The sequence below is a fragment of the Tupaia chinensis genome, unplaced genomic scaffold (assembly GCF_000334495.1).
Source record: "Tupaia chinensis unplaced genomic scaffold, TupChi_1.0 Scaffold000570_1, whole genome shotgun sequence".
Lineage (NCBI taxonomy): Eukaryota > Metazoa > Chordata > Mammalia > Scandentia > Tupaiidae > Tupaia > Tupaia belangeri.
In genome coordinates this window covers 558,568-566,299 of record NW_006160084.1, presented here as the reverse complement: position 1 = coordinate 566,299, position 7,732 = coordinate 558,568, and the positions used below count along the sequence as shown (strand labels likewise).

The window sequence follows — 7,732 nt, the reverse complement described above, 5'->3', positions numbered from 1 at the left end:
GTAACCAGTTCTTCCTGCCTCATGGAACAGTAGATTTGAGGGACAGTAAACAAATTCTAAGGGGATTTACATAGAGGAAAGAGAGAGCATCCAACAAAAGATGACAAAAGGGGCCAACAGGTGATGTGGTGATTGGGGCACAAGACTTCTACATGGTTGACAGTGGTTCAAGTCCCAGACCCAGAGACTTGAACTCACAACAGGCATGTGTACATGCATGCCCCAAATCCCGAGAGGAGAACTGAGAAGGAATTGCTGTGTAGTCATCCCCCCCGGTGGGCAACTTCTCACTTTCTTTCTCTCGGTGTCTCTGGTGAGCACATGCTCCCTAAAGCAAAAATTTCTCTGAAAAAAAAAAAAAAAAGACAAAAACTGTCTTGGATGTTCAACAAGTTCCCAGCCAGAATTTAAGTTTGAGTCTTGCAACATGAAATTAGCTGGGCTATCTGGATGCAAACTATGCTCTCGGCTCTGTGCCAAGTAAGCATTCTACGTGCACCAGTTTACCGAACTTCACAATGAGGTTATAAAGAAGAAAACTTTTATTATCTGTTTCATAGACAAGGAAAATGAGACTTAGAATGTTTCAGCAATTTGCTTCAGGTTACACAGCTAGTGAGTGTCAAAGACAACGTTTGAACTCAGCCAGGTCTGTGCCTCCAAACCGATCATTTTTAAGTGCTATACTTTACTTCCTAGGTACTCTGTAGGATCTACTGTATATAAATATCGCTAGCAGGTGGCATAGAGGATAAGGAGACTGAATCCACATGGCCGACCATGTGGATTGAGTCCTGGAACAGGCGGCTTGAAAGTCACAGCAGGCACAAAATCCCAAGAGAGTGGAGGAGGAGGGATTGCGACATGGCCATCCCCCCAGGGGGTGATTCTCAATTCCCCTCTCTCTATCTCACTCCAGCAAGTGTACATAGCAAACAAACAAACAAAAATACCTCTTGGTTTCGGCACCTGCATGTTTCTTCATTACCAGGGAAAAGAGGAAGGAGATGTGAAAACTCAGTCTTCCTGTCTTTTTAAAATCCTAATTCTGGGGGACCAGCAGGTTGGCATGGTGGTTAAAGGTGCTGGATTCCCACATGGCCAATTGCAGTTTGAGTCCTGGTCCTGGTGGAGGTCCCATTCTCTGCCTCTCTCTGATCAAATTAAAAAATAATAGCAAATGAAATTAAGTTAATTAGTTTTAAAAAATCCTAATTCTGGAACTGGCAGGTGGCGTGGTGGTTAAAGGCTCTTGAATTCCCACATGGCTGACTGCGGTTTGAGTCCTGGACCTGGTGGATTGCTTTCTCACTTTCCCTTTCTCTCTCTCTCTCTGATCAAATTTAAAACAATAATAATGATAATAAGTGGAATTAAATAAATAAATAAATAAATATTTTTTAAAAAATCCTAATTCTGAGGCCAGACAGTGACTCAGTAGTGAATCTGAAGCTCTGCAAGCCTGGCTATTCAGGAAGGTTCCGAGTTTTCATCCAGAGAACTCCCTGAGTTCACCGGGCACACACGTGCCTGTCACCAGGGGCTGGTTGAGGCTGGGAGTGAATTGTGCTGTCCAGACCCTGTTGGGAGTGCTTTCTCTCTCTTTCTCCCTCTTTCTCTTTCTCTCTCTCTCTCAAAGAAGAAATAAATAGAACTTTTTAAGAAGTCCTAATTCTGTTCCAAATACATTCCAAAGTGTGTATATTTCATGATGACGATGCATACATAATTCAAATCATGGCAGAATGTCGGAAAGGCATTTTAACAGTACCTGGAAACAACAGTAAAAGGCCATAGTGACTAACCCCTAGCTAACACCCAGCGTGCTGTGGGTGGGGTGGAGGGCTTTCAGATTCCTTAGAAAGACCGAGCTGTATGACAAGCCAGCCTTTCTTGGGGTTCATATCGGCCCTCTCTAGCTTGTGTCTTCACTGATCTGTTTACTAAAGCATGTTCCAGTTTCTTTCCTCATCATTTCCAAGACTGCTACGATTGTCTTCTGTGGATGGGAGACAGAGAGAAGGAAAGGAGGAAATCCTCTCATCATCATGCAGAAAGCCAGTTCTAGGTACCAAGGTCAACTCTTCTCTTCCTTAAGAATGACTAACGAGGGAACCAGCAGTTAGCGTAATGGCTATGTCGCAGTTGACCATGGTTTGCGTCCCGGACCTGGTGGCTTAAAACTCACATCGGGCGCGTGTGCATGCGTGCCCAAGATCCCGAGAGGAGAATGGAGGAGAAGGGATTGCAGTGTGACCATCCCCCTTGGGGGGGTGATTTCTCACTTTCTGTTTCTATGTCTCTGACTGTCTGGCGAGCGGACACGCCCTAGAGTGAAAATCTCTCCAAAAACCGCGCGTAAAGGAAAAACTCCCCAAAAAAAAAAAAAAAAAAAAAAAAAAAAAGAGAATGACTAACGAGGGACCAGAAGTTGGTATAATGGCTGTGTCGCTGGACTCCCATGTAGTAGACTGCAGTTCAAGTCCCAGACTCGGTGCCTTAAGCTCATGCTGGGCGTGTGTGCGTGTGTGTCCAAGATCCTGGGAGAAGAATGGAGAAGGGATTATGGCGTGGCCATCCGCCCAGGGGGTGATTTCTCGCTTTCTGTCTCTATGTCTCTCTCTGTCTTTCTGGTGAGTGCATGCGCCCTCTAGCAAAAACCTCTCCAAAAAAAAAAAAAAAAAAAAGAATGACTAACGGAATTTGGATTCCTCCTGCCAAAAGAGAGATTAGAGATATTATCCAGAAATGGAATTACCAGAAGTCATAATCAAAACCTGAAGCAGGGAATTTTGAAACAATGCTATATCCTTTTGAGGCTGTCTCTAGCCCACAGGGGCCCATAAGGTGCCCTAAGATGTGGATTAGAATGCAGCACCTCTTCCCCTGGGCGTTCCAGTGTACACAACTCGGTGAATAGAACCTAGGCTGGATTTTGGCCCCCCCTGTGCCAGGCACAATAAAATATGGCAACCTTAACTCAGGGCCAGGAATGACTGAGAATTCTCACACTGTTTTCCAGTGATTAAAAGCAAGAAGCTGGGGCCAACAGGTAGCGTGGTGGTTGAGGTGCTGAACTCCCACACAGCTGAATACAGTTCAAGTGCAGGACCTGGTGGCTTGCTTTCTCACTTTTCCTCTCTCTCTCTCTCTCTTTCTTGTAAGAGCACATGCCCTATAGCAAATTAAAAAATAATAATAATGATAAATAAAATTAAAGAATTATTTTTTAAAGAGGTTTCTGACTTGTGTGCTCTTGTTGGAGAGAGAGACAGAGACAGTAAGAGGGAAAGTGAGAATTCATCCCTGAGGGGTGATGGCCATGTCACAATCCCTTCTCCTCCATTCTCGTGCACACGTACCCAGCATAATTTTATTTTAAAATTTTATTTACATTTATTTGTTCATTTTAATTTGATCAGAGACAGACAGAGGAAAAGAGAGAGAGAGAAAGTAAGAAAGCAAGCCCCCAGGTCTGGGACTCAAACCACGACTGGCCACATTGGAGTCCAGCGCCCTTCACCACCATGCCACCTGCCGGCCCCACACGTGCCTAGCATAATTTTCAAGACACCAGGTCTGGGACTCAAACCACGGTCGATCATGTGGGAGTCCAGTGACCATGCTATATGCTCACCCAAAATTAAACCAATAATTCTTTTTTTTTCTTTTTTTTTTTTGGAGAGGTTTTTGTTATAGGGCGTGTGCGCTCACCAGACAGACAGAGAGAGATACAGAGACAGAAAGTGAGAAATCACCCCTCAGGGGGGATGGCCATGCCACAATCCCTTCTCCTCCATTCTCCTCTCAGGATCTTGGGCACGCACGCACATGCGCCTGGCATGAGTTTAAGCCACTGGGTCTGGGACTCGAACCGCGGTCGACTACGTGGGAATCCAGTGACAAAGCCATTACGCTAACTGCTGGTCCCAAACCAATAATTCTTAAAAGAAAAAAAGAAAAGGGCAAAAAGCCAGGATTGGCCCCATAGTGCAGAGGTGAAGTGCTGTGCTTTGGGAGCCAGGTCCCACGTGGCTGGCTGTGGTCTGACTCCCGGCCCTGGTAGCTTGAGAAACAGGCTGGGTACATGTACAAAGCACAGCATACCCCAAATCCTGACAGGATAGAGGAAAAAGGACTTTTGGCTTAACCACACTCCAGTCGGGGGAGTGCCTTCCCTCTCTCTTTCTCTGGAGAGTTCACGTCTTTTAGCAATTAAAAAAAAAAAAAAGGCAAAAAACTGGGGGACTCATTCTCACCTAGCTGAAAGGGGAAAGAGATATTCTGAGGATTCTTTTGTTTGAATTGCTTAAATCTTGTAGCTCAGCCTGGAAAGACTCAATTAAGAGAAGTTGTAGGAAAACCTCAGAACCATGAAAGGCCCAAGGCCACGTTCAAAACGCTTTCAAAAACTGTTAGCATGGAACAATTTTGTTTAGTTCCACAAAATTGGCATTGACCCAGCCAACACTTCTCTCAGCCTCCTCTCTCAGCCTCACCCAGAACTCCTCACAGCACTGAGGGAAGGACAATAGAATGCTTGAGAGGGCTGGGCTGTCATTAAGATTTAGAATTGGCCACAGAACTTGGAGCTGTGTGTCCTTGGGCAAGTTCCTCTATTTCTTTAGCTCCAGTTTCCTCATAGGATTATTGTAGGGGGACAAAATGGGATAAGAATGTAGACAGCTCTTTCAGCAAGGCTTGTCTCATGGAAAATGGACAGTAAGTGGGGCCAGGCAGAGGCACAGCAGAGATGTGCTCTGGACCCACGTGAAAAGAGTCGTAGGAGGGCCAAGAGATGGCATGGTGGTTTAGGTCCTGGATTCCCAGGTGGCCGACCACAGTTTGAGTCCTGGACCTGGTGGCTTGTTTTCACACTTTCTCTTTCTGTCTCTCTCTTGTGAGAGCACATGCCCTATAGCAAATTTTAAAATTATAGTAATAATTAATGAAATTAAATAAATAGTTCTATATATTATAAAAAGAGAGAGAGAGAGAGACGTAGATTTGTGTCCTAGGACCTCCTTGTGCATGCCAAATGTGCACGCACGTGCACGTGATCTAGGCGGGCTGAGACTGGGGGTGGATCATGGCATGAAGATCTTGCTGGAAGTGTCTCTCTCTCCTCCCAATCTCTCAGAAGGAAATGAATGAATAAACTTAAAATAATAATGATGACGATTAACCCAACAATGTTGGAAGCACTCAGGTGTGGTCAGCCTGTCTAAACCCATATTTTTAATTAATTAATTTTATTTATTTTCCCCTTTTGTCTCAACACTCAGAAGATGGGTTATGATCATCACTATTTTTTTCTTTTCTTTTCTTTTATCCTTTTTTTTTTTTTTTTTTTGTGATAGGGTGCATGCACTCATCAGAGAGAGAAAAAAAAAAGTGAGATATCACCCCTTCCCAGGGGATGGGGATGGCCACACCACAATCCTTTCTCCTCTATTCTATTCTAGAGATTTGGGGCACATATGCACATATGGTATTTTTGTTTGCTTTCTTCTTCTTCTTCTTCTTCTTCTTCTTCTTCTTCTTCTTCTTCTTCTTCTTCTTCTTCTTTTTCTTCTTCTTCTTCTTTTTTTTATCTTCAGTGATGCTTTTTATCTTTATTCGTGGATCCCAGGAAATATTCAGTCCCTACAGCTACCACAAATGCAGCAAATCCCCACTTGAATCCTTGTAATAATGCACTAATGAAGGAAACATTGTTTGCAAAGCCCCCCATGTATCTCCAAGCTTCATTCCAGACCCATGGATCTCTTAGTCCTCGTGCAGCCAGCTTGTCCTGGACAGTTTCTAATGGTGTTCCTTCTATCTTCCACTGCTTATCATCTGGACGCTCCATTTTACCATGACCATAACCATGACCATGTTCATATCCATGGGCCATGACTGACCGCAATCTGACCTCTCAGGACACCCCCCTTCTTTTTATTTTTTTTTTAAGAGAGAGATTTTTTGCTATAGGATGTTTGTGCTCACCAGAGAGACAGAGACAGACAGAGACACAGAAACCGAGAAATCACCCCCTGGGGGGATGGCCACACTACAACCCCTTCTCCTCCATTCTCCTCTCAGGATTTTGGGCATGTATGCACACATACCCAGTGTGAGTTTCAAGCCACTGAGTCCAGGACTCAAACCATGTTCGACTATGTGGGAGTCCAGCAATGTAACCATTATACCACCTGCTGGTCTGGGCCTGTTAAGTTTATGAAGCCTCCAGGGACTCAAACCGCACAGTCGGCCATGTGGGATCCAACCACCTTAACTGCAATACCACTGACTGGCCCCTACTATTTTTTTCTCTAATAAACATAATTTGATATTTAAGCTTTTTGACTTCCTTTAGAATTTACTGAGAATGATTTCCCACATACATTAAAAAAAATTGCCTGAGGACATAAATACTCACCAGAGAGAGACAGAGAAAGAGAGGGAGGGAGGGAGGGAGGGAGAAAGCCCCCACCATGGGAAATGATCACTCTGTAATCCCTTCTCCTCCCTTTCCGTATCCTGTTGAGATTTGGGCATGCATGTACATGCATCTGGCATGATCCTCAAACTGTCAGGTCTGGACTCACACCTTGAAGATCAGTCATGCAGGATTCAATTGCCTTAACCAATGGACTATAGGGCCAGCCCACGGCCAACACTATTAGAAATAAGTATGAGTTGATGTAAGCATGACTCTCTTTTTTTTGTTTTTCTTTTCTGAGAGTTTTTTTCTATAAGGGTGCATGCACTCGCCAGAAAGACAAAGACAGAAAGCGAGAAATCACCCACCAGCGCGGATGGCCACACCACAATCCCTTCTCCTCCATTATCCTCTCGGGATCCTGGGCACGCACGCACATGCGCCCGGTGTGAGTTTTAAGCCACCAGGTCCGGGACACAAATCGCAGTCGACTATGTGAGAGTCCAGTGACATTGTCATTACACTATGTATTTATTGAGCATCTTCTATGTATGAGGTACTGAAGATAAAGATGGTGGTGAAGGGTCCAGCAGTTAGCGTAATGGCTATGTCACTGGACTCCCGTGTAGTCAACTACGGTTCGCGTCCCAGACCCAGTGGCTTAAAACTCACACCGGGCGCATGTGCGTGCGTTCCCAGAATCCTGAGAGGAGAATGGAGGAGAAGGGATTGTGGCATGGCCATCCCCCCTGGGGGGTGATTTCTTGCTTTCTGTCTCTCTCTCTCTCTCTCTCTCTGTCTGGCAAGCACATGCACCCTATAGCAAAAAATCTCTAAAAAAATATAAATACATAAATAAAAATTTAAAAAGATGGTGGTGAAGAGGGAACCAGCAGTTAGCGTAATGGCTATGTCGCTGGACTCCCACGTAGTCGACTGCGGTTCGTGTCCCGGACCCGGTGGCTTAAAACTCACTCCGGGCGCGTGTGCGTGCGTGCCCAAGATGCCGAGAGGAGAATGGAGAAGAAGGGATTGCGACGTGACCATCCCCCCTGGGGGATGATTTCTCGCTTTCTGTCTCTATGTCTCTCTCTGTCTGTCTGGCGAGCGCACGCGCCCTACAGTGAAAATCTCTCCAAAAAAAAAAAAAAGATGGTGGTGAAGATAAAGATGAAAAAGGCTTCCTCCCTTAAAGAGTTTGTGGATTGGTTAGAAAAGAAGAAGCAGGGAGCCATCCACTATTATCAGATGAGAAAATATTCCAAGATACCACTTGTTTTCTCCCTGCTCCATCTGCCCCCTGGA

The 7,732-nt window shown here is 45.0% G+C and overlaps 1 pseudogene; it reads right to left on the bottom strand.

Moving 5' to 3' along the window:
- Positions 1–5,596: 5,596 nt before the first annotated feature.
- LOC102472039 (NADH dehydrogenase [ubiquinone] 1 beta subcomplex subunit 3 pseudogene) lies at positions 5,597–5,899 on the bottom strand (annotated as a pseudogene).
- Positions 5,900–7,732: the final 1,833 nt, after the last annotated feature.